The 27,499-nt window shown below is 38.7% G+C and overlaps 1 protein-coding gene across 2 annotated transcripts in view; it reads left to right on the forward strand.

The window, feature by feature from the left end:
- The first annotated feature begins 668 nt into the window (after positions 1-668).
- Positions 669-27,499, forward strand: part of GLCE (glucuronic acid epimerase) — a 108,048-nt gene continuing 81,217 nt past the window's right edge. For both annotated transcript variants that reach the window (XM_024568518.3, XM_024568519.3), the window contains exon 1: positions 669-880. The gene's annotated coding sequence lies outside the window, so the exon portion shown is untranslated. The remainder of the gene's footprint in view (positions 881-27,499) is intronic.

The raw sequence follows: 27,499 nt of genomic DNA on the forward strand, positions 1-27,499 counted from the left end.
GTGTCCTGTGTGTGCCAGACACTGGGGTCTACAGAGACACGACTTTTCATGTAATCTGCTGCACTGGTGACTCAAGTAAGATTTACTTTTTACTTTTCTAGAAGGCTTTAAGTAGAAATAAATGCACGAATCAGAAGAGAGTACTTTGTCAGACCAGATGTCCTGAACTGGGGTTTAGAACACACGGGCATCTGAACAACGGCACCATGTTTGAGGTGGAGAGGGAGGAGAGGCCGAGATGGGGGAATGGTAGTTCAGACAGGGTAACCAAAGAGGGTGCGCCTTGTACTAGGAAGATGCGAACCTTGTGCCTACTTCAGGCAGAGCTGTAACCAAGGGTAACAGAGCCTCTGCTTACACAGGTGTGAAGACCAGCTTCTTCCCTAAACCAGGTGTATCTGCAAAGGCTGTGCAAGTCCAGAGACAAGCCAAACTCGCTATCCAAGTTACTTTCCCCCGAAACGTCCACAACCTCTAACTACTTAAGGTCGCTATTACCTTTGCCCCTACTTTATTGATGAGGGGCGGAGGAGGGAAGGAAGCAGTGGGCGGGGCAAATCGCCTTTCCTATTTTACAATTGGTCCTAATAGGGCCTCCTACGCCACCGCGGACAGGCTCTGGGCGCTGTCACTGGAGCCGCAGCTACCGCCCCTCGTCGTGGCCCCGCCCCTCGCCGTGGCAGGGATCTCGCGGGAAGAGCTGCGGGCACGGCTGTGGCTGGGCTTCTTGCTTGCGCTGGGAGCGGGAGGGCTCTCTTCACACAAGCGCTTCCTCGCGGAGAGGTGGGAGCTGCGGCAGCCGCAGGCCTGGGCCACCGCTTCTCTGTCGCCTCCTCTTCCTCAGGGCTTTCCAGTCCGCTTGCCCTCCGACGCTACCCAGGTAAGACAGCCCAGAGCGCGTCTCTGCCGAGGAGCGGGTACACGGAGCAGCCGGGGCAGGCGGGCTCCCGACGGGGGCGGCTCCGGGGGCGGCTCCCGGGGCAGCGTGGCGCTGCCTGGTGGGCGCAAGGCTTTGGCTGGGTTCGGCAGTGCGGAGGGTGAGGAGGCAGTAAAGTGGGATCGGATGCAGGCGCCCAAGGTCGGTGTAGTGGGTGCCAGGGCTCCTCGGGGTGAGGGGGTGGTTCGTTGGGGGTCCTAGGGCTCTTCTGGCTTGGGGTGGAGGTGGGTGGTGGCAGAGAGAGTGCCGGGTCTTTGGGATCGAGGGAGATTTATCAGGGTCCTGAGGTTCATTGAGGTGTTGTAGCGGGGTTCCGGGACAAGGGGTTCCTTTATCGGGGTCTTAGGCTCTTTGGGGGCATAAGAATCAGTTTAGCAAGGTGCTGGGTCTCTGAAGGGGCAGATCGTTGGGGTCTGGAGGGGTCCTTAGAGCGGGAGCGGGTGTCTGTTTCGCATTCCGGGGAGGAAGAAGCAGTTTACTAGGGTTCCGGGGAAAGGGGTCTGTTTTGCTGGGTCTCCGGGCTAGAGTGTGAGGTCTCTGCATCCTGCAGGGACCGGGCCGCCTTGGTGTGCTGCTGGGGGCGGAAGAAGGGTGTACCTCAGAGATCAACGTCTTTACTGGGGTTTTTGCTTTGCCCAGAGGGGGGCAGTACCTTGGCCTGGTCTCGAGTCTTTTCGGGGGCAACAGGGAGAGTTAGGCGGGTCCCGGGGTGATCTTGAATGGAGGGTGCGGCTCATCAGGCGTTGGGGTGGCTCTCAGCGAGAGGGGGCTATTAGTCGCATCCTGAGTGGGCCAGTGGACAGTCTGTGGCATCCAGGAACACGTCTTTCTTTCCAGATGAGAATGTACTCAATGCTTAGTTGAAGGGTTGATCGGTTTTGTTGCCTAGTTGGAGAAATAGTGGGTTTGTTTTGCAGTTTTCTTTTCTCTGTCCCAGGATCCCTGTGGGGCGTGCGGGTCTCGCTGCTCAGGGAACATGAGCGGCTGCACTCTAGGTGGGGGTGTAGACTGTAGGTTCTCTAGGAGGTGAGTGTCCTCAGGTTGTGCGTGGAAACCGCTAAGGATGGGGAAGAACGTGTACTTTTGGTGGTTTTGGCTTCCTTTCCTTAGGTGGTCTGCTTTGCTGATACTGCATTATTAGGTCTCTACTCAAGTCTTGCCTGAATATTAGGCAGAAGCAGGTCGTGCTGGGAGGTATGTTCTGGATTCTCTTCTTTGAAAAGCATTTGGGGAGAGGGATAACTTCAAGTTCAGCCTCCAAGTAACATACTGGAATTTGAAGTCCCTAAACTAGAATTCTGCAACAGCATCATTTGAGACCTGTAAGGGTGAATAACAGAGCTCTTGTAGAGAATCTCGCTTATTATTGTAAAGGTACAGGTAGCGGTGAAACTTAGGCAGAGTTCTTGGTAACTAGCCCAGACTAAGGTGGAATTAAAATAAAATGATCTGTATATATGTGTATAATGTTTAATAAAAATCTCTAGGTCAGAAGGTTTATGAGAGAGGCCTGTAAATGAAGTCTAATGTGGCAGGCAGTGGATCCTGTACAAATAGTAATTCTGTAATTTTAGGTAAATAGACAAATTTGAGTATTTCAAAGCAAAGAATTTTGCTTACCTTAGTCTTCTTCTTTTGGTCTTAGGTCCAGAAATGCTAAGGATAATGTACTAGTAATCCTTGAATCTTGAAATCATTTAAAAAAAAAAAACAGTGGAATCCTACACAGCAATATTTAACTTGTTGCAGAGATTAGATTTTTTTTTGTTATAATTCAAACCAAAAAACCTGATTGACTTTTATAACTATCAAAACTGATCTGCTGAGCAGATATTTGTATGAAACTACAGCCAAAAAAAATAAATAAATAAAATAAAATAAGTAGACTTTCCCCCCCTCACTTTTGAAAGACAAATGAGATATTAAGCAGATTCAATAACTTGTTTAAAAACAGCTTTTCTAATTTCCAAGTAAACATGCTTATTGGTCAACAAGTATTTGATTGTCTCCGAGGTGTCAAGCACTGGAGGTACAGTGATTCCGGCTCTCATGTAACCTACAAGGAGAGAGGGAAAGACAACAAATAAATACATACATAAAATAATCGAGAAGAAATAGACAGCATACTTGGGGTTTAGCTCAGACCCCTGAATGATAATATAATTGATGCCTATTGTGGTAACTTAGAAACCACTAAGCAAGATAATGGTCTACCTGCTGAATTATTAAAGAAATATTAAATTATGAGATGTAGAGTTTGGGTGTTAAATATGTATTGTCTCCGAGGATTAGCACCTTTCGTTATGTAAACATAAAAAGTCTGTAAGGACACACATCAAATTTATCAGTGTTGGGGGTTTTTTCAAGAGAAAATTGAAAAGGCACAAGACCGCTATTAATTTTATGTTTTTATATTATTTAAATCTATTTCAATGAGCAGACATTACTTAAGTATAAATTGGAGAAGTCAAAAATTTAAAACATTTTGGTCACTGTGAAAATTTGTGAAAAGTACAGTATTTACAGGCTTTGTGTCAGTGTTGCCACTTCTTGTGTGTACTAGTGAAGGGAACACACATATTTCAGGATCCCAGAGTTATAGGGGTGGGGTGGGGTGGGGAATACGACAAAATAAGAAAAAGACTGGGACCTAAGTAAAATGTTAAAACATGTTCAAGGTATTAGAAGTTTAATTATATAAAGGTAAATTAATCTTAGACCTTTCTTCTTTCAAATTTAACTGTGACCTAAGTTTGACAAAGGAAGTTTTTAGATTCCCTACAGAAGAATAGGGTGTGGTTTTATGGCAGAGAGGGAAGTATTGTTGTTGTAGCACAGACATCAGGAAGAGTTCTTTTTGTGAAACATATGCAAATCTAATATGTTTTTCTTGTGAGGCATGTAAAACATAAAAATAGTTTTATTGTTCATTATTACACTACTGAAAATTACAGTACCAGAGTGTCGTTTGGATTATCATTCAACATTCTAGAATTATAAACATGATATACTAAGGCAGTTTCTAGAAAGGAAATCATGACATAAATTCCATTCTTCACTGTGCAACTAGCCATATGACCATAGGTAATTCTTTAGTCTCTCAGGCCCTCAGTTTCTTCCTGTGTAAAATTAAAGCAAAAGACATCTCTGTAATTAATCAATATAAATTGCAACTCCAAGGATTCTATTGCACTGGTTTTTATGTTGCAGATCTGCAGCATTATATGTACAAAAAGAGACAGATGCCATAAGAGTAGCTAGTTCTCAGGATACAACTAGTTCTATGTAATTTTTACATATCATACCTAATTTTAGAAGCCTCTTCATTTTTAAGATATATAGGAAATACTTAATTCCAGAATATACATTCATAAGGGTAAGTGATTTCCTTTTGATAATTTAGCTTTATCTGTTAAAGCATTGTTGTTTTTATTTCTGATTCCTGGTTCTGTAGTAGAATATCTATATGATAATCTAATGTCCTTATATAAATAAGTCTGATTGTAGAATGAGGTCCCTAGTGGTTGACCCCCTTCAATCCATCCTTTACTACTGCCAAGCTGATTTTTCTAAAATGCAAATCTGTCCAGTGCCTGTTTCTTAAAACCTATACTTCTTCCTTGCCTACAGTATTTAGCCCAAACTATTTATCATTACAAGGCCCTTCATCATCTGACTCATCCCTTGCCATTCCCCCCCACGCCCCCATAAACCTTGAGCTCTAACTGTACTAATAAAATCAGTTCACTGAAAGAGCCATACTGTTTCCTGATTTGGAGTCTTTTCATGTACCCTCCCTGCTGCTTAGAATGCTTTTCCTTCTCCTGCCTTGCTGACAAGGGCTACTGATTTTATCAGATACAACTTAAGCACTATCAGCTTTTTAAGTCTTCTGTGTCCTCTGGTCCTCTCTCTTCCCACTCCACTAGGTTATTCACTCGTTATGTCTTTTTTTAAAAAATATATTTATTGATTATGCTATTACAGTTGCCCCATTTCTCCCCCCCTCACTCTGCTCCATCCTGCCCACCCCCTACCTCCCACATTCCCCCCCTATAGTTCATGTCCATGGGTCATACTTATAAGTTCTTTGGCTTCTACATTTCCTACACTATTCTTACCCTCCCCCTGTCTATTTTCCACCTATTATCTATGCTACTTATTCTCTGTACCTTTCCCCCCCTCTCCCCCTCCCCCTCCCCTATTGACAACCCTCCATGTGATCTCCATCTCTATGGTTCTGTTCCTGTTCTAGTTGTTTGCCTAGTTTGCTCTTGTTTTTGTTTTAGGTGTGGTTGTTAATAACTGTGAGTTTGCTGTCATTTTTACTGTTCCTATTTTTGATCTTCTTTTTCTTAGGTAACTCCCTTTAACATTTCATATAATAAGGGCTTGGTGATGATGAACTTCTTTAACTTGACCTTATCTGAGAAGCACTTTATCTTCCCTTCCATTCTAAATGATAGCTTTGCTTGATACAGTAATCTTGGATGTAGGTCCTTGGGTTTAAGCTTGGGTAATGGAATTATGATGTGCCTTGGTGTGTTCCTCCTTGGGTCCAGCTTCTTTGGGACTCTCTGAGCTTCCTGGACTTCCTGGAAGTCTATTTCCTTTGCCAGATTAGGGAAGTTCTTCTTCATTATTTGTTCAAATAAGTTTTCAATTTTTTGTTCTTCCTCTTCTCCTTCTGGCACCCCTATAATTCGGATGTTGGAACGTTTCAAGATGTCCTGGAGGTTCCTAAGCCTCTCCTCATTTTTCCGAGTTCTTGTTTCTTCATTCCTTTCTGGTTGGATGTTTCTTTCTTCCTTCTGGTCCACACCATTGATTTGAGTCCCAGTTTCCTTCCCATCACTATTGGTTCCCTGTACATTTTCCTTTGTTTCTCTTCGCATAGGCTTCATTTTTTCATCTGATTTTCGAACAGATTCAACCAATTCTGTGAGCATATTGATAAGCAGTGCTTTGAACTGTGCATCCGATAGGTTGGCTATCTCTTCCTCGCTTAGTTGTATTTTTTCTGGAGCTTTGAAGTGTTCTGTCATTTGGGCCACTTTTTTTTTTTTTTTTTTTGGTCTTGGCACTTCTGTTACTTTAAGGGGAGGAGCCTTAGGTGTTCACTGGGGCGGGGGTAACGCTGGTCGCTGTGCTGTGACACTGTACGTGGGGGAGGGGCCGAGAGGGAGTGATGGCCCCTGCTTCACTCTCCACCGGATTTCAATCTTTCACTCTGCTACCCACAATCAAACTGGGCCCCTCTGGTGCTGGTTCCCAAGTGGGTGGGCCTGTGCACACTCTAGGCCCCTGTGGGTCTCTCCAACAACCTCTCCTGTGAGGCTGGGAGTCTCTCCTGCTGCCGCCCCAACCCCCACAGGCATTTTCAATCAGAGGTTTGAGGCTTTATTTCCCCGAGCTGGAGCCCTGGGTTGCGAGGTCTGCTTCGCTCCCTGCCCTTTGTCTGGTTTATCTGCGAGAATGTGGGGCCACGGGGTGCTACCCGCTGCTCTGCCTGCCCCGTTCTCCACCACTCTGTTTATCTCTCGGTTTATCTGTGTGCAAATGTGGGGCCGCAGGGTCTGCTAGTGGTCAGACTGCCTGCCCTGTTCATCCCACACTCTTCCAGTCTCAGTCCCACCACGGCCACGTGAGTCCTCTCCGCCCTGGTGCCCGTCTCTGCCCCTCCTACCGGTCTGGATGAATGTTTATTTTTTATTTCCTTGGTGTCGGACTTCCTTGCCGTTAGATTTTCTGTCAGTTCTGGTTGTGCGAGGAGGCGCAGTGTGTCCACCTACGCCGCCATCTTGGTTCTCCTCACTGGTTATGTCTTGTTCATTCATTCTCTTATGTTTCTTAGTCTGCTGTGATTGTTTGTCTCTTCTTGGACTGAAAGGCAGGTTCATATTTGCCTTACTACTTTCAATTTTTTTAAAAGATTTTATTTATTCAGAGAGGGGGAGGGAGGGAGAGAAACATCAATGTGTGGTTGCCACTTGCACGCTCCCAACTGGGGACCTGGCCCACAACCCAGGCGTATGCTCTGACTGGGAATTGAACCCGCGACCGTTTGATTCTCAGGCTGACACTCAATCCACTGAGCCACACCAGCCAGAGCTGTCTTACTACTTTTTATATCTCTGTTTGTTATTTTACACTGTCAGCACTCATTACATATCTAGAACTCACAATGCCAAGACTGATGTCTTCATAATGTCTGAGATAAGTCCAAATCTCAGTCTTGTCCTGTTTTTTTAAAATTTGGGTCTTTCTAAATTATCTTCTTCTCTTGTCTCAGTAACCTCAAACTGATAGTAGATCATTAGTTCTTATCCTCATTTAAGATGTGAGACTTCCCTGCTCTATAGGAGTTAAGAGTACTTTGTTTAACTTGCAGGAAAGTCTTGCAGAATTTTGAGACAACCACTAATCTCTATATTTAAAATTGCTAAGAGAATTATGAACTAGTTTGGGTATTTCAGATCTTGGATATCCGATATTTGATAGATATTTTGCCTTGGCTGGTTTCTTTCTGGAAAATTATTGTTGCCAATGTGTGTTGGTTTTTATATTCGCTTAATAATTGCTTTACATACATTGCTTTTAGTTTTCAAAACAAGTCCTGTAGATTTAATAAGTTATTCGGGGTCACTATCTACTAAGAAGCAGGTTTTGACTAAATCCAAATTGGTCTTACTTCAGATCCTATGGTTTTTCCAATTACTACACTGCTTCTTGAATATGACTGCTTAGAATATTTAAAATTATCAATAGATAACTTTACTCATTTTATAAATTGGAGAAATAGGTCGTAAGGTTTATTCATTCAGATTTTTCATAAAAAACTAAAGTAGAGAATTTGAAGACTTTATAGGCTATTTAATCCAGCTCCCTCATTTAGCATATGAGGGACCTTACATAGCAATAGAAGTTGAACGACTGGCTCAAAATCACAGAGCCAGTTGGTTAAGAGTTGTTAGTTGTGAACATTAGTATTATAAAACAATTATTTGAAAGGAATACCAGATGTCGATTCCCACTGCTCCTCCCCGCCTGCCCGCCCCCCGAAGCAAAAAAAGCTTACAGTGGCCTTTAGAAAAGTGATGTTGAGGATTTCAGAGTCTTAAGAACATGGCTCAGAGATAATCCTGACTTTGGATCATGACACATGGAGACACCTCGGTACCTTTCCTCATGTATTAGGTTGGCCAAAAAGTCCATTGCGTTTTTTTCCATATGATGGCTCTAGTAGTATTTATTGTCTTTAACTTCATTCAAAACAATTTTGTTAGATTGTTTTGTGACAGTTGTCATATCAGCGTGCATTTAAAAAAAAATTTATCAGCCCTGGCTGGAGTGTCTAAGTGGATTGAGTGCTGGCCTGCCAACCAAAATATCCCCAGCTCAATTCCCAGACAGTGCACATGTCTGGGAAGGTCCCCAGTAGGGGGCGTGCGAGAGGCAACCACACATTGATGTTTCTCTCCCTCTTTCTCCCTCCCTTCCCTCTCTCTAAAAATAAATAAAATCTTTTAAAAAGTTTATCAAAATTAGTGAATTTTTATGCAGCCTTTTTAATATTGAAGATAGATGGAACCTAATCAACAAAACAAACAAGCAAGCAAAATATAACCAGAAACATTGAAATAAAGAACAAACGGACAGTAACCATACCAGAGAGGGGAGAGGGATAATGGGGGGAAAAGGGGAAGGGTCATCAAGGAACATGTATAAAAGACACATGGACAAAGCCAAAGGGGTTAGGTTTGAGGGTGGGAGGTGGGGATGGGTGGGGCTAGGGGTTGTGGTGGGGTGAAAATGGAGATGACAGTACTTGAACAACAATTTAAAAAAAAGAAAATATGTAACAGTTTTGGTGCATTATGCTTTATTATTTCAAGAAAGGTAAAAATGCAACTGAAACCCAAAAACTATTCGTGCAGTGCATTAGAGAAGGTGCTGTGACTGACTGAATGTGTCAGGAGTGGTTTGTGAAGTTTTTGGTACTATTGACATTTTGGCCAAATAATTCTTTGCTGTGGAGCTACGTTATGCATTGAAAGATGTTTAGCAGCACCCCTGGACTCTACCCACTAGAAGCCAATAGCAGGAGACAGCTGGCCTACTCAAAATATCCACATTAATAAAGTTATTGGTGAAAATGAAAAATGTGTCTTTTACAGAAAAAATGTAACAGACTTTTTGGCCAACGCAATAGTTCCCTAGTCTTGGTTTCATTCCCTCCTCTTTTTTACTTTTAAAATTCTATCCAAAGTTTACTAATCTTATGCCTGATATTATTAGCATTGGCTTTTACTGGTAACCATTTAAGTGCCAACCATGAGCCAAATACTAGGGATATAAAAAAGCATAAAATCTAGTCACTGCTCTGAAGATGCTTGGTTTATTTGGGTGTAGAAGGCATTATACACAAGGGTTGGCAAAAGTATAGTTATGAGTATGCGAAACACAGAGTTCATTGTGGTATTATTAATTAACTATTGTATTATTACAAACAACGGTAAACCTACTTTTGCCCACTCCTGTATTTCATTACAAGATAATATATAAAGATGCCATGAATAATACAGCTCTAGAAGCAGAGAAGATTAAATAAGTATAGAGTAGCTAGCGGTTACAGAAGTTTCTGTGTATAAAAGGTTTACCTTAAGTTAGTCTTTTTTTTTTTTAAGATTTTATTTATTTATTTTTAGAGAGAGGAGAAGAGAGGGAGAGGAACATCAATGTGTGAAAGGTATCTTGACCGGTTGCCTTTCACACGCTCCCAGTTGGGGACCTGGTCCGAAACCCAGGCTTGTGCCCTGACTGGGAATCGAAGCCATGACCGTTCAGTTCACAGGCCGGCACTCATTCCACTGGGCCACACCAGCCAGGGCTTAAGTTAGTCTTTAAATGAAGAGTTGGAGTGGTGTGAAAGAAGGAAGACTGGGGAAAATTCAAACCTCTCATTATTTTTTTTTAACCTTACCCTTGCTCACTCCCCTTCAGTCACAGTGACCGCCTTGTTTTTTCAGAAGGCCTAAAACACGTTCTTCCAGATATCCATGTCCCCCTCCCTACTTCCTTCAGGTCTTTTTTTTTTTGATCCTCACCCAGGGATATGTTTTATTGATATTAGAGAGAGGGGAAGGGAGAGAGAGAAACATTGATGGTCTGCCTCCCATACAAATCCTGACTAAGGATCAAACCCTCAACCTGAGTGTGTGCCCTGATCAAGAATTGAACCTGCAACTTTTTTTTGTGTACAGGTTAATACTCCAACCAGCCAAGCCACCTGGCCAGGGCTTCCTTCAGGTCTTAATTAAAATGTCACCCCTTCTGTGAGGCCTTTACTGGCTACCTTATTTAAAATTATAATATCCCTTGCACACATACTCTTTGTATTCCTCTTCCTGCTTTGTTTCTTTTTTGTGCCTTTTTGCTATCCAACATACTCTATTTTAATTGTCTTTTTATCCCTATTATAATGTAAGATCCATGAGAGCAGGAGTTTTTACACATTTTATTCAACGCTGTATACCCAGCACCCAGAAGAGTACCTGTTACAAAGTAGGTGCTCAGAGTTTTGTTGAATGAATTAGACAATTGAACTTTAAAACAGAAATGTGAAGATCATTTGAGCTAACCTACTCACCTACCTTCCTTCCCTCCCTCCATCCCTCCCTCCCTTCCTCCCTTCCAGCTGGCGTAGAGGAGGAGGAGGAACTTTTTCTTCAATGTTTTTTTTTTAAATTTTTATAGGACTTTAAAAAACTTATATACAGAAGTCATGAACAACTCCATGAATTTCTACACATAAGAACATGTAATCACCAACCAGTTCAAGATATAGAATACTTGTAGGACCTTAGAAGCCTTTCTCACACTCACTCCTACTTCCCAAACGTAACCACTATTCTGATCTCCATCACAATAGGTTAGTTTTGCTTATTTCTGAACTTCATATAAATGGAATCAAATCATTCTTTTATATCTGGTTTCCTTTGTTCAACCTTATGTCTGTGCGATTCATGTTTTTAGAGTTAGCAGTAGTTTATTCTTTTTAATTGTGTAGTATTCCATTTTACGAGTAAATAATTTATCCATTCTACTGTTGATAAACATTTGGACCATTTCCAGTTTTTAGCTCTTAGGAACAAAGTTGATATGAACAATTTTATGCTTGTTATTTCAGTGGTCATAAGGTTCATTTCTTGGCTAAATAACTAGGAATTAACCTCATCTCTCTCTCTCTAGATAGATAGATACACATAACTCTTAATCCCACATTGTTCTTAGCACATCCTAGATGGTCATTAAGTGGCTGAAGATAAATTATTAACTAATCATGTACTGTGAGATTATCTCAAGTTTATTAAAAATATTGGAGAACAGTCCTTACACATTTTTCTTTCCTCTTGCTTAGCCTTTAAAAAAAAACCATATTCTTTATTACTTGCTCTCCTTCCTCCAGAAGATGGGAGAGATATGTGTATAAAAAACATCAAATTAATTTCAGAATGTGAGTTTCAGAGCTTATTGGCTATTTTCCTATATTTTTTCCATAATAAAAGTCATTTTCCCCTACTGTTTGGTTTTACCATAATTATATTTTCTTACTATTCTATGGTGTGAAATCAATGGGTAGAAGAACTGAATCTTTTTTATTTCTTTCATCTGTTAATGACATATTTGGGGATATGTCAAGCAAAGACTTTCTTTGATGGCCTTAAGTCATTTTGGAAGTGGCTTTAGTTGGTGAAGAATGCAAATGAGAGCCCCTACAATAATTTAAAAAATCCTGAGAAATATTTTTCTCATTCCAGAAAAGTTTTCAGTTCCCTTTCGAAATGATTCCTAAGCTAAGTCTTTTATAAAAAAATTTTTAATTATATTTTTCCATTATCATTTAACCCTCTTACATCCCCCTCCCCCCAAGATATGCCTTGAAAGATGAATGGGAAACAAGGTGGATGGGATACCTGATAGGGAATGGGGTGGGTAAAAGCACACTATAGGCAGGGTATTGCATTTGCAGAGAGAGAGAGCAAGGCACATTTGGGGACCTGCAGGCAACTCAGGAGGACTAAAGCAATGGATTTCAAGCTATAATGTGCATATGAATCTCCTGGTAGGAGATTCATGAATTTGGAGTTCTAAGATGTTAACAGGTGATGGAGATGTTGGTGGTTCAAGGATCACACTTTGTACACCACTGGGCTAGAGCATAGGAAGCAAGTGAGAATGAAGGAGTAGGGAGTGAAAGAAAGCAAGGCAAGAAGGCTCTTATAACCAATGTAAAGACTGCATTAAAGCCGTGGTCACCCATTGGAGGATGCTAAGCATAATGGTGACTGTGAGATTTGTGATTTCCTAGTTAGGCACCTAGTGGTAGAAATAATCTTTGTGGGTAAACTCTATTTACACTTCAAACTGTACGGATAGTAAGTATTGTTTCTTCCACTAGCGGACTCAGTCTATTTAAAGGAAAAGTTTGGTTTTATTTATTAATTTAGATGTTATCTGTTAGTTTAATCAGTTCCTTCTTCCAGGGGTATTATTTATCCTAATAAGTATTATAATTTAACTCATAATTACATTATTAATCCTGTTTGGGGTGTAATTTTTTGCCCATATCATATGGTAGTCTAAAGTTTTCTTTTTTATTGTATTGATTTAAAAATAAGCTAGCTGGGAGTGCTTATTGTATGGTAGGAATCATCTTAATTATACATAGTACATAGCTTAGTTTGTCATTGGCTTCCATAAATGTTATTAATTAGAAGGATTAAACTCAATTTATTTTAGCTGTTTAAATACCACATCAGTTTTGCAATATTATAAACTTAAAAGTCTGTGTGTGGTCTGTACATATATAATATATATAATATTTATCCCTGATTTTATAATTTCTGGGAACTGGTTTTAAAAACTTAGAGAAACACCAAGGACAAAAATCTAATGCCTCAACCCAAATTTAAGCATTGCTAATATTATGGTATATGTGAGTATTCTTCCTCCTCCCGTGAATGTATTCATTTACTTGTATTAATGATTATCCTTCCAGCAAGCAGTGAATCAGGAATATTTTCTACTTTGTTAAAATTGTTTCAAACCCTGCCCTGGCTGGTGTGGCCCAGTTGGTTGGAGCATCGTCCTGTAACTGAAAGAGTGAGGTTTGATTCCCTGTCAGGGCAATGCCTAGGTTGCAGGTGTGGTCGTCAGTCCAGGTGTGTGTAAGTCCCAGTCCAGGTGTATCTGGGAGGCAGTGAATCAATGCTTCTCTCTCACATTGATGTTTCTCTCCTTTCCTCTCTAACTTATGGTCTCTAAAAAGCAATAAAATGTTCTTGGGTGAGAATTAAAAAAATGCTTCAAAACCTAATTTTTAGGCCATGGCCAGGTAGCTCAGTTGGTTAGAGTATCTCCATCCCTCCATGCCCCCACCCCCATATGCCAAGGTTGCAGGTTCCATCCCGGGTCAGAGTACATACCAGAATCAACCAAAGAATGCATAAATAAGTGAGATAACAAATCGGTATCTCCCTCTGTCTCTCTCTCTCCTGTCTCTTCTTTCTCTCTCTAAAATTAATAAATTAAAGGAAATTAAAAACCCTAATTTTAATATCAGCATATTTATATTGAATAGATGTATAATGATTTAATCATTTCAATTATTGAATGTTTTATTCCTCTGATGATAATATTGATGAAAATCTTTGTACATAAATGTTTCTCCATATTTGAGTATTTTCTTAGGACAGGAATAAAAATGTTCAATCAAAAGGTAAGAACTGATCCTGGGGAACCAAGATGGCGGCGTAGGTAGACACACTGCGCCTCCTCGCACAACCAGAACTGACAGAGAATCGAACAGCAAGGGGGACCAACACCAAGAAAATAGAAGATAACCATTCATCCAGACTGGTAGGAGGGGCGGAGACGGGCACCAGGGTGGAGAGGACTCTCGTGTCTGTGGCGGGACTGAGACTGGCGGAGTGTGGGACAAATGGCGCAGGCAGTCCGAGCACTAGCGGACCCTGCGGCCCCACATTTGCACAGATAAACCCAGAGGGCTGGACTCAGAGTGGCGGAGAACGGGGCAGGCAGAGTGGCGGGTAGCACCCCGCAGCACCACATTCGCCCACAGATAAACCCGACAAACGACAGGGAGCGAAGCAAACCGCGTAACCCAGGGCTCCAGCTCAGGGAAATAAAGCCTCAAACCTCTGATTGAAAACGCCCGTGGGGGTTGGGGCGGCAGCAGGAGAGACTCCCAGCCTCACAGGAGAGGTCATTGGAGAGACCCACAGGGGCCTAGAGTGTGCACAGGCCCACTTACTCGGGAACCAGCACCAGAGTGGCCCAGTTTGATTGTGGGTATCGGAGTGGAAGATTGAAATCCGGAGGAGAGTGAGGCGGGCGCCATTGCTCCCACTCGGCCCCTCCCCCACTTACAGCGTCACAGCGCTGCGACCAGCATTACCCCGCCCCGGTGAACACCTAAGGCTCCACCCCTTAAAGTAACAGACACGCCAAGAGAAACAAACAAAAAAAATGGCCCAAATGACAGAACACTTCAAAGCTCCTGAAAAAATACAACTAAGCGACGAAGAGATAGCCAACCTATCGGATGCACAGTTCAAAGCACTGGTTATCAATATGCTCACAGACTTGGTTGAATCTATTCGAAAAACAGATGAAAAAATGAAGCCTATGCTAAGAGAAACAAAGGAAAATGTACAGGGAACCAATAGTGATGAGAAGGAAACTGGGACTCAAATCAATGGTGTGGACCAGAAGGAAGAAACAAACATCCAACCAGAAAAGAATGAAGAAACAAGAACTTGGAAAAATGAGGAGAGGCTTAGGAACCTCCCGGACGCCTTGAAACGTTCCAACATCCGAATTATAGGGGTGCCAGAAGGAGAAGAGGAAGAACAAAAAATTGAAAACTTATTTGAACAAATAATGAAGGAGAACTTCCCTAATCTGGCAAAGGAAATAGACTTCCGGGAAGTCCAGGAAGCTCAGAGAGTCCCAAAGAAGCTGGACCCAAGGAGGAACATGCCAAGGCACATCATAATTACATTACCCAAGATTAAACGCAAGGACCTACATCCAAGATTACTGTATCCAGCAAAGCTATCACTTAGAATGGAAGGGAAGATAAAGTGCTTCTCAGATAAGGTCAAGTTAAAGAAGTTCATCATCACCAAGCCCTTATTATATGAAATGTTAAAGGGAGTTACCTAAGAAAAAGAAGATCAAAAATAGGAACAGTAAAAATGACAGCAAACTCACAGTTATTAACGGCCACACATAAAACAAAAACGAGAGCAAACTAGGCAAACAACTAGAACATGAGGGTTGTCATTAAGGGAGTGGGAGGGGGAGAGAGGGGGAAAGGTACAGAGAATAAGAAGCATAGATGATAGGTGGAAAATAGACAGGGGAAGGGTAAAAATAGTGTAGGAAATGTAGAAGCCAAAGAACTTATAAGTATGACCTATGGACATGAACTATAGGGGGGGAATGTGGGAGGGAGGGGAGTGGGCAGGATGGAGTGGAGTGGGGGGGGGAATGGGACAACTGTAATAGCATAATCAATAAATATATTAAAAAAAAAAAAAAAAAAAAAAAAAAAAAAAGGTAAGAACTTAAAAAATTATAGATATTGACACATTGCTTTCTAGAAAGGTTATGTCAATTCAATGTTAGTTTTAAAAACCTTTTCTAATTTGATAAGCAAAAACAATCTTACTGTAATTTGTATTTCTTTGATTATAAGTAAAGTTGAGCATTGTAAATTGTTTTTAAAACAATTCATTACAAAATATTTTTATTTTATTTTTAATATGTAATCTTTTATATTTTTCCATTACTATTTAGTCCCCTTACACCCCCTTCCCCCCAGCAATCACCATACTGTTGTCCATGTCCATGAGTCTTTTCTCCTATAAAATATTTTTAAAAGGTAATGAATGCCTCATACATTATTTTTTCCTCATAAGTTATTTTTAAGGTGAAATATTTTAACTAGAATTAATGTTTTATTGTAGTTTTTCCTTTTAATAGAAAAATTAATTTTTTGAATAGTTACTATAAAAAACCAAACAGTTGCCCCACTGTAGGCAGTTCCTTCTATATACTTCCAGAGGTATTGTAGGTTGTGTGTGTGGGAGAGGGCACATTAGACGAATCACAGAGAACGTTCATTAAAATACTGTCTAGTTCAGATGTGGTATTGTGCACTAAATTGTGTAATAAAAATTAGAAAGGGTCTAAAAATGATTAGTATCTGGCTACTGGCCCAGAAGGAAGAAAAGCAGGGTCTGGCAGTATTTGGCAGTAATTTTCTATAAGACAAGTGGCCTTAGCTCTTTTTATTATTGGATCGATTCTTTGACAATAGCACTTCTGTTTATAGTACCGATTCTATAGCAGTGTTCCAGAATGGAAAGCCAAGTTTTTGAAAATTAGACAGTTGGTACCTGAAAGAAACTCTTTAAAGTATAAAAGCTATTTGGAGGTATTTAAGAGAACATTTAGGGGAAAGATACTTTATTCTTAGGTATTTTAGGATTTCTATGCTCAGTGGTTATAGTTTTAGCAAAATTTTCATGACTTCACTGCTTAACAGTAATAGTTTGAGCTTGAATTAACTGCAAATAAAATTCATCATTTTCCTAAATTCTTATTTTTTAATTAAATTTATTGGGGTGACATTGGTTAATATCATCATGTAGGTACATTTCTTTTTTTTTAAGATTTTCATTTATTTTTAGAGAGAGGGGAAGGGCGGGAGAAAGAGAGGAAGAGAAACATTGATGTGCAAAGAGAAACATCGGTTGGTTGCCCCTTGAACAGCCTGGAACCCCGGCATGTGCTGTGACTGGGAATCAAACCAGAGACCCTTCGGTTCACAGGCACTCAGTCCAATGAGCCATAAGAGCCAGGGCTCAAGTGTACATTTCTATGATACATGATCTGTGTATTGCATTGTGTGCCAACCACCCAAAATCAAATAATCTTCTGTCATGATATATTTGGCCCCTTTACCCTTTACTCCCCCTCCCCCCTTTCCCTTAGGTACCACCATAGTGTTGTCTGTGTCTGAGTTTCAGTTTTTTATCACACATATGAGTGAAATCATATGGTTCTTAGCTTTTTCTGACTGATTTCACTTAGCATAATATTCACAAGGCCCATTCATGTTGTTGCAAGTGGCAGTACTAAATTCTTATTTACCTAATTCAAAAACCAATTATCCATGATATAAACACATTTTAAAATATATTTTATAAAGATTTCATGCTAATAGTTACAGTAGTAATTTGTCTCATACATATAAGATCTTTGAGCTTGACTTGAATGCCAGTGCTAAATAAGTAGTCAGAGGTTTTAGTTGGATTCTACAGAGTTTTAATGTTTTAAGGAAAAGATATTTGCTTGGGATGGATTTTTTAAAGGCCCTTATTTCCAAAAATAAAATCTTGGGATGACTACTGTTTACTGAATACTAACTCTATGTGGCCCAGGATAAATAGGGGTTTTATAAGTGTTCCTATTTGCTGAAATTTGTCTCTCCTATTCCAGATTAGCTATAGGGCTATAAAGGCTGCTAAAGAATTTTCACCTAATAATAGTTGGTAATATTTGAGGAGTTTTAAGAAAGAATTTATCAGAGGTGTTAGAAGATAACCTGGATTTTTAAAATAATGTTTAATTTTTAAATGGTTATATATTCATAGAATTGCAAAGATAGTAGAGAGAATTCATATGTACCATTCACCCAGCTTTCCCTGACGTTGACATCTTTTTAAAATGTATTTATTTATTTATTTGTTTATTTATTTATTTTTAGAGGTGGGGAAGGGAGGAAGAAAGGGAGAGAACCGAAACATGGATCAGTTGCCTTCTGCACATGCCCTGACCGGGGACTGAACCCACAACCCAGGCATGTGCTCTGACTGGGAATCAAACCAGCGACCTTTCACTTTGCAGGACAACGCCTGACTAACTGAACCACACCGGTCTGGGCCCCTAATGTTAACATCTTATATAATCTTGGTACATTTATCAAAACTAAGAAATTCATCTTGATTTTTGAACAGATTCAACAAACCTTGTTTTTGAATACCTAGTATGTGTAAAAGAGTGTTTTAGCTTCTTAAGTATGTACCGTATTAGAAAGGAAGTGAAAGTTGCAGTTAATTATAACAAACTGGTAACCTGGTGTCACTCGTGAACAGATTCTCGGATTATTAAACACATGTACTGTTGGTACTGAAACGATAAGACAGTGATCACTAGGAGCTAGCATGGGTTCACACAGAACAGGTCAAGCCAGCCAGCCTCACTTCTGCTCGTACAGGGCAAGTAAACTGGTAGGTACCCCAGGAGACACTCTGACTATAGCCTGTCTAAAATTATAGCTACAATTATTGCAGTTTTAAATTTTGTGCTGTACACTGTAAACATAGATGGCCTCATTTAGTCCTGTTTCATAAATAAGGAAAGGGACCCCCAAGGTTATACAGCTGTATGTGTGACAGCCTTTTAAGATACCTTCGTAGACAAGAGAAATGTAGTCTGAGTAATTACATACGCAGGCAGATTTGTAATTGATTATGGGCTGATGGTAAAAATAAACTACAGTTTATTCCTAGTGGTATGCCTCAAGATGCTGTCTTCCCCCATGTCCTATTTTAAATGTTTATTTTTTATTATTTTTTTGTTCTATTACAGTTGTCCCAATTTTCCCCTGTTGCTTCTCTTGCCCCCCTTCCCCACAGTTAGTCCCCACCCTGTTGTCCTTGTCCGTGGGTCATTTATACCAGTTCCTTGATTAGACCATTCTTCTTTCCCCCCTTCTCCCCCTTCCCCCTGATTATTGTCATTATCTTCCTTGCTCCATTCCGCTAGTTCTGTTTTGCTCGTGTGTTTATTTTTGTTCATTAGGTTCCTCCTATAGGTGAGATCATATGCTATTTGTCTTTCACCACCTGGCTTATTTCACTTAGCATAATACTCTCCAGTTCCATGTTTTTTTACTCTTAAAATTGTGAGGGTGAGTGCTAATAGCATGTTTGTTATGTGACAGAATCAGGGTCCTCCCTGTCCTCCCTCATCCCCTTATTTTTAATAATTAGAATGAAAGACTATATCTAAGAAATTATTTGTTCTAATAATTTTATATTTCATGTGTATATATTAGACAGGAACAAACAAAGCTCTGCTCAAATACGGAGTTGGGGACTTGGAGACCTAACGACAGTAGGTGGGGCTTTTTTTTAAGTAGGTGTGTGCCTGCGTGTGTCTTATTTGTCTGAAGTTGGTGAGTCAGTGGTTTGTTATAACTGCCCCAAAGGCTAACACCCACTAAAAATAACATTATTTTGGAGCATATAGTCCAAACATAGTTGATTATCCTTTTGTACTCTGCATTTCGCTTAGTGTTCTCAGTTCCATTTGTCACATTTTAAGGAGGGCATTGATAATGTATTCAGAGGAGAGAAATCAGTATGAAGCAGTGTCTTGAAACAGGTGCTTGCAAAATAATTGGAACATTTAAGATTTTCAGCCTGGAAAAAAGGATACTTTCATGGGGAATTCCTTTAAAATTGTGTAATTGAGTGATCTTTCAAATTCTTCCTGTCTCAAATCTGTGATTCTGTGAAACACAAGAAGGAACGGCATGTGGAAGAGGAATTAGACTTATCTTTTGCACCCCCAGAGAATAGAGCTAGGAACAATGAATGAAAGAGAAAGGGAAATCTTGGTACTTGTCGATGTTTTTAACAACTGAAATGGAAATAGAGCAGACATTCTGTCATTGAGGCATTAAAGTATGTATTGAACAGAGTTTAATCAAGCTATTCTCTATGGACTTTTCCAGCTCCAACCTTTTTTTAAAAAAAATTATTCGTTGATTATAATTCTCCATAGCAAAACTTTCTGTTAGGTACATTGCTTGTTCTCAATACCTAATGGTTTCATAATAGCAAGTGTTAGTAATAAAATATTATTAGCAAATTTAAACTACAGCAAAGCATTTAATACATTAATAATGTGTAACTATCACCACTGTCTAGTTCCAGAATATTTCATCACCCTGAAAAGAAGCCTGTACCCATTAAACAATTTGTTTATTTTATATTCCCCATTCCTTTTTTCACCACCCCTCCCAACAATCTTTTGGCCTCTGTGAATTTGCCAGTGGAATCAAGCAATATGTGCCCTTTGGTGTCTTGCTTTTTCACCTAGCATATTGTTTTCAAGGTTCATTCGAGTTGTAGCGTGTAGCACTACTTCATTCCTTCTTATGGTTGAATAATACTTCCTAGAGTAGACACAACACATTTTGTTTATCCATTCATTCACTGATGAACATTTGGATTGTTTCCACTTTTTGGCGATAGTGAATATTTGTGTCAAATTATTTTTTTAAACACCTGTTTGATATATCTACCAGGAACAACGTTGTTGTGTAACATGGAAATTGTATGATTAATTTATTGAGGAATTACTATACAGAGGTGGACAAAAGTAGGCTTATAGTGAATACATGAAACAGTTTATTTTTATTTTATTATTTTATTATTTATAATTTGTATTACAACTGTAAACCTACTTTGCCCAGCCCTCTACTGTTTTCCATAGCAGCTGTAACTTTTACATTGCCACCAGCAATGTGTGATGGTTTCACTTTCTCTACGTCCTTGACGTTAATTTTTTTAAAAAGTGTAGCCATCCCAGTGGGTATGAAGTGGCATTTCATTGTGGTTTTGATTTGAATCTCACTAATGACTAGTGATGCAGAGCATCTTTTCATGTGTTGTACATATTGGCCATTTGTATGTCTTCTTTGGAGATATCAGTCCAAATCTGTTGCCCAATTTTTGATAGGCTTGTCTTTCTGTTAAGTTTTAAGAGTTGTTTATATATACTAAATATTAGATCCCTGTCAGATATGATATGCAAATATTTTCTCCCATTCTGTAGGTTTCCTTTTTGCTTTCTTGATAGTATCTTTTGATGCACAAAACTTAATTATGGTGAAGTCCAATTGATGCATTTTTTTTTCTTTTGTGGCCCATGCTTTTGGTGTCATATATAAGAAGCCATTCCCAATCCAAGGTCATGCAAATTTAACCCTGTGTTTTCTTCTTGGATTTTTATGGTTTAAGATGTTGTATTTAGGCCTTTGCTACATTTTGAGTTAACTTTTCTATCTGGTGTAAGATAGAGGTCCAAGTTCTTTTTCATGTGGACATCCAGTTATCCCAGGAACATTTGTTGAAAAGACTATTCTTTACCCATTGATGGTCTTGGCACTCTTGTCAAAAATCAGTTCATCATAGGTGAATGGGTTTATTTCTGGACTGTTGATTTTCTTCCATTGTTCTGTATGTCTGTCTTTATGCCAGTACTGCATGCTTACTGTAGCTTTTAGTACATTTTAAAATAGAGGGGAAAAAAAGAGAAGTGTGTCTTCCAGGTTTTTTTTCAAGATTATTTTTTGGTTGTTTGGAATCCCTTTTAATTCCATGTAAATTTTAGGATCACTCTTCCATTTCTGCAAAAATAGCTGTTGAGATTTTGATAGGGATTGCATTGAGTCAGTAGATCGCTTTGGGGGATATTGCCATCTTAACAATTTTAAGCCTTCCCACTCATGAACATGGGATGTCTTTCCAGTTATTTAGATTTTCTTGAAAGTCTTTCAACAATCTTTTGTCACTTTCAGTGTACAAGTCTTGCAGCGCAGCGTAATGACAGCTCTCCTCTCTCATGAACTCCACCTCCCGCCAAGTCTGAGGGAATATCCAATCCAGATAAAAATATTAATTATAAAAATTAAAAATAGATTTATTCCACTTCCTTTTAAAAGTTGTTTTATAATTTGTTTATTTTATATTACTATATTTAAATTACCCACTGAAAGAATAATAGTGTTCTGAAAAATCTTTTTAAAAATCCAAGAGCTCATTTTGGTTCTAAGGCAACTTTTCTTGCCCAGTGGTGACGTGTATTACTTCCATGTCTGTTTCAGTGAGGCCCCTTCCATCTCTAAGTACCAGAAAGCCCAATTCAAACAGCCTTCCTTACACAGTAAGGAAATTTATTAGCTTAACTTAACTGGAAATCAGGGGCACTGTAGGCTTCAGGATTAGTTGGTCAGTACTTTAATGAAGACGGCAAGGATTCTTTCAAATTCTTTGCATTGTTCCACTCCATAACACTGGCTTTATACTAAGGAGGGATTTTCCTTATAGTTGTATGATGGTTCCCAGGAAGTAACCATATGTTCTGCAAGGAAGAAAAAGTCTGGCTTCCTCTTAGCAGAAAGGACAAACTTAACCAGAGCTACCAGAAAACCTTTTCGTAGGTCACTGGCATGATTTGTTGCTTGTGAATCAGTTTCTGGCAGTGATAAGGCTCACCATTATTAGTTCTCTGAGGTGCTGCCACTTGGAGCTGTGGAATGGTTATTGAAGCAGGCAGTCACAGTGTCTGCTTTGCTTGTGTCCTGTGGCTCTGAGGTTTTTTCTTCCATTTTTTTGGCGGTGGTTATACTTTCATAATGAGATAAAATATGCTTAGTCATGTTTTACTCATTTAATTACCCATGTTCAGAGCTTTCTGTCATATAAAGCAATATAGCAATTATTAGGCATTCCTTTCTTTAAAAAGAATGTTGAAGTAGTGAAAAGATTGGAATAGTTGGCAAATTTGAATCTGTATCTCCTTGTAACCAATAATTTTTAACTGCTTTTACATTCAGATAATTGACTTAGCTACCATTTACATAGAGACTAGTGATTCATATCTCCTTTCTCTCTTCAAGTTGCCTGAAGCATTGTGATAAAGTAGAAAGTGAGGTGGGTTACGATTAAGGTTCTAATTAATTGTGGCTTCACTGTCTTCCAGTTATGTGTTGCTCATGGGCAAATCTCTTCCTCTCTCAGATCTTCAACTGTCTTTTCTATAGGCTGAGATAATACTACCCATCTGCTCACCAAATTGTGTTTATGAGAGTTAAATAAAGTGATCTGAAAGAAATATGAAAAGTATAGAGTAATACACAATTTTAAATTGTCTTAATATTACACTAATTAAAGAGTAGGCAGTTAAAAGAAGGAAGCCTAAATAACACGGGACCTTCTGTTCCTAAAAAATAAGTAATTGATCTTACATTCTGAGTGTTCAAAATATATCCGTAGAAAATAAAGATGTGTCTAGATTTTTTGAAATTGAATGCTTAATGAATAAAAGAAAGATGTTTTATAAAATCTCTTTGAAGGCTTGATTCTAGTTAGTGTAACCTGGTGGCTACTTTTCAAGTATTCCCCAGAATTTTTTTTTACTTCCAATTTTTGCCCTGATTTTTTTTGGTTAAAGCTGTTTTTGAAGATAACAAGTGTGGAGTAAATGTAAAATGTAATGCTTTATGTGGCTTGCACGGTATGATGGATACATTTAGTTATTTCAGTTACTGACTGTTCTCATATATACTCTGTTCTTCCTTTCTTGGAATGTTATTTTTTAAAAGAACCCTCAGATTTCACACCGAAATGTGGGTGGAATTTGGTTGTTATTACAAATGCGATGTCACATTTCATTGCTGAGAGCTCAACAGCAAAACTTTGTATTTGGAGTTGAATGAAATTAAGTTGACACTAAGAAATTTGACTTTAAAATACTATTTAATATATTCATCATGTCTTCAGTTGATGTAGGTGTTGAGTCTGAATATGTTAATAAACTGTAGAATGTTAAGAATAGTTTCTCTCTGTACCAATAGTAATTGGTGAAACAGAGCATATATGCCTCTTGAATTAATTATCGTTTACCTTTTGGTTTTGAGGTACTTGCTGTTATCTATCATGTTGGATTTGGGGCATTACCCTTTTCTAAATGAGAAGATCAATCTTACAGAATGTCTTTTTCTATTATATCGGAGACTTACCGGCATTGAAGGGAAGGGAGAACTAACATGTTAAGTCTGCTATTATGTACAAGCATACCAAGTACCTAACATTTATGTCACTTTATTTTTCCTCTGATCTGATGGGAGAGTATTAGTATCCTCATTTTACAAAAGAAACATTTAAATATAGAGATTAAGTAAACTCAAAATTACTCTAATGGGGAAATCCCACTCTCCCTTTCTCACTCCTACTTTCATTGCAGTTTTCATACCTGCTTTCATTTAATTACTACAACTCCTCTTTGAAGAAGATATTATTTTCTTTTTCAAATGAAGAAAAGAATTAATAGGAGTGTACAGTTTAAGAATAAGAAAATAAGAACATGCATACCACATTAAGGAATAGAATCTTACATAAAAGTTTTTTTTAACATTGATTCATTTTCAAATCTTAAACCAACTTTGCTTTTCTTGTAAAAGCACCACGTGGTCATAATATATTATATTTTTTTAATTTATTGTTGGACTTGATTTATGGAAATGCTAAGAATTTTTGCATCTACATTAATGGGAGATTTGGCCTTATACAATGAGTTGAAAAGTATTACCTCCTCTTCAGTTTTCAGTATTTTTTTTAGAATTGGTATTATTTATTCCTAAATTTTTGAAAAATTCACCAGTGAAGTAAGTGGGCTTAGAGTTTTTCTTTATGGAAAGATTTTTAACTATGCAGTCCTACCTCAGAAACTCGTTAGCTTTAGAACTTGTCAAACCCTGTACTCGTCACATTTTGATGTGAAAAATGTGTTTCAGCACTCAGCGCTTGCTTGGCACTCATCACACTTGCTAGAACTTGTAGGAATCACAATGGCCCTTCGAGAGAAAATGCTCGTCGTTTGGTACTCACCGGTTTTGGCACTTGTCAAGACTTGCGGAAACAATTAACGACAAGTACTGAGGTACCGTGGTAATTCCAATGTCTTTAATAGATATAGAATTGTCTGGCTGTCTGTTTCTTCTTAAGTGAGCTTTGGCAGTTTGTCTTCCAAGTAATTTGTCTATTTTGTCTGAGTTAAATTTATTGATGTAAACATAACATTTCCTTATTCTTTAAAAAATTTTTTTATTAATTATGCTATTACAGTTGTCCCAATTTCACCCCTTTGTCTCCCTCCATCCAGATTCTAAATGATAGCTTTGCTGGGTAGAGCAATCTTGGCTATAGGTCCCTGTTTTTCATGACTTGGAATATTTCCTGCCAATCCCTTCTAGCCAGTCCCTTCAGCTGGCAATCTTATGGGAACTGCCTTGTACGTAACTAACTGCTTTTTTCCTGCTGTTTTTAAGATTCTTTGTTTATCTTTAACCTTCAGCATTTTAATTATGGTACGTCTTGGAGTGGGCCTCTTTGCATCCATCTCGTTTGGGACTCTCCGTCTCTCTGAGCTTCCTGGACTTGCATGTCTAGTTCCTTTGCCTAATTAGGGAAGTATTCTCTCATTATTTTTTCAAATAGATTTCCAATTTCTTGCTTTTCCTCTCTCCTTCTGGCACTCCCATGATGTAAAAAGAGAGACTCCTTACACTATCCTTGTGTTTTTGGATTCTTTTTTCTTCATATTGTTCTGGTTGGTTGTTTTTGCATCCTTATTTTCCACATCATTGATTTTTTCCCTGTAAATTGTCCTTTATTTTAATCAGTGTATCCTAGACTTGGCCCTAGAAATGAATGGCCCTCTCCATCAAGGCCAGATTGTGTTAATTCCAAGTGTGCTATTGCCCACTGGGCTGGGCTGGGCTGGGCTGGCAGCCATATTTGCAGTTTGAAAGTCTCAATAAGTCTGACGTGGCTTTAGAAACGAATCTAGACTTCATTTCTAGGGCAAAAGAATTCATTCTTACTATTTTCAGTCCAGATTTTCAGTGTTATTCAGATAAGGATTAATATGAGGTCTAACAGTCATTAATATGTGTTACCTGAAGTAGCCTCTGTTAAATATCTTCTTTTGGCCGCAGTGGTATTAGGTATCTATTTAATAGTTCAAAGGTTCTAGAACATTGCTGTTGTGTACAGAGGATAACCATTAATCTCCTGTTACTATTGCTTAGGGTATTAAGGTTTTTTTAGTTGATTTTTACTGACTTCTTTGATTTTTTTTCATGTTGTTTTCTATAAGAATATTAGCACACTTGTAACATCTGCAAACACTTTTATAATAGGTTGGAATGTGGAACACCCCAACCCTGAAGGCAGATGTCTTTACAGTCAAGTCTTTGTAGACTCATGCAGTGATTCCTTTCCTTTAGTCACTGGTGAGATAACGTGTCATGATAAAAACGGTGGACTTAGATTTGAACGAACTGTTACAGTACAGGGTGAACCACTCACAGCTTATTGATCTGTAGTAAGTCAGTTAATCTCTTGTGACTCAATTTTTTCCATCTGTAAAGTGTGTGTAAGTATGTTGGAGGTAGGGGAGGATGTCATTATATCTGCCTGCTTATTTAAGTACATGTATGTCAGTGTGAGGATCAGAATAAAGATGTAATAGCACCATGGAAAATGTGTAAAATACTACATTTGTAAAATATTACACAAATGTAAAAATAATATTTATAGAATTATTTTCTCAATCAAGTCCTATTCTTATCTTTGAGAAACTGTTTAAATGTTGCTTCACCTAAGTAGTTAATTTCTTTTATCACTGATAGTTTTAAAAATAAGGAAATGAAGTATATGTAGGTTGGAAAATGGATGGGAAACACATGATATTATCTTAGGCTAAAGTTATAAATTAACCCACAAAAATTTATAAAATCTCCTTAAGGTATTTTGGGCTTTTTTTATGCTAGTAAAATTTTGTTTGAAATTTTTACTCATCCTCTCTTCTACTCCTAGACTTTGAAAATTCTTAACAGTTATATTCTGTGAAATGTTGCATGTGGATTTTCCACTTTGGATCATCTTTGAAAAATTATTTTTTAAATCAACCTGGTTGCTCCTTGTTGTCTAGGATGATTCTGGACTACTTTTCCCCTCTTAATTAGTAGGCAGTGAGGGGAATGCAAACTAACTTAATATAAACCCAATGTGAGTATAATTAAGAAGTTAAATCTGTCAGAACATAAATCACAGTGATTAAAATATGAATGTAAAATTTGGTACCTTTGAAACTTTTTAAAGTACTAGGTCAATGAGAGAATCCTCTTGGTTGGTTTAGTCATTCATTAAATAAATATTAATACAGTGTTTACTATTGTATTTACATGTCCCTCACCCATTACTAGGTTGTTGATACCTATTCATTATTCAGCTCTTGGTTCCTTCACTATAGTGTTTTTATTCACTTCTGTGTACCTGTTTTACTTATCTATTGCTGCATAGTAAATTATCTCAAAATTTAGTAGCTCAGAACAACATTTATTATCTCACAGTAGGACAGGAATGCAGGAACAGCTTAGGTCAGTGTCTTACAAGGCTATAATCAATGAATTGACTGGGCATGCAGCCCATCCATCTAAAAGCTTGCTGTGGAAGGATCCACTTCTCTAGCTCACTCACATGGTTGTTGGTAGGATTTGTTTCCTTTTGGGATTGGCCAGCCCTTTGTTTCTTGTTACACAGACCTTGT

This window comes from Desmodus rotundus, chromosome 7, assembly GCF_022682495.2.
Source record: "Desmodus rotundus isolate HL8 chromosome 7, HLdesRot8A.1, whole genome shotgun sequence".
In the NCBI taxonomy this organism is placed as follows: Eukaryota; Metazoa; Chordata; class Mammalia; order Chiroptera; family Phyllostomidae; genus Desmodus; species Desmodus rotundus.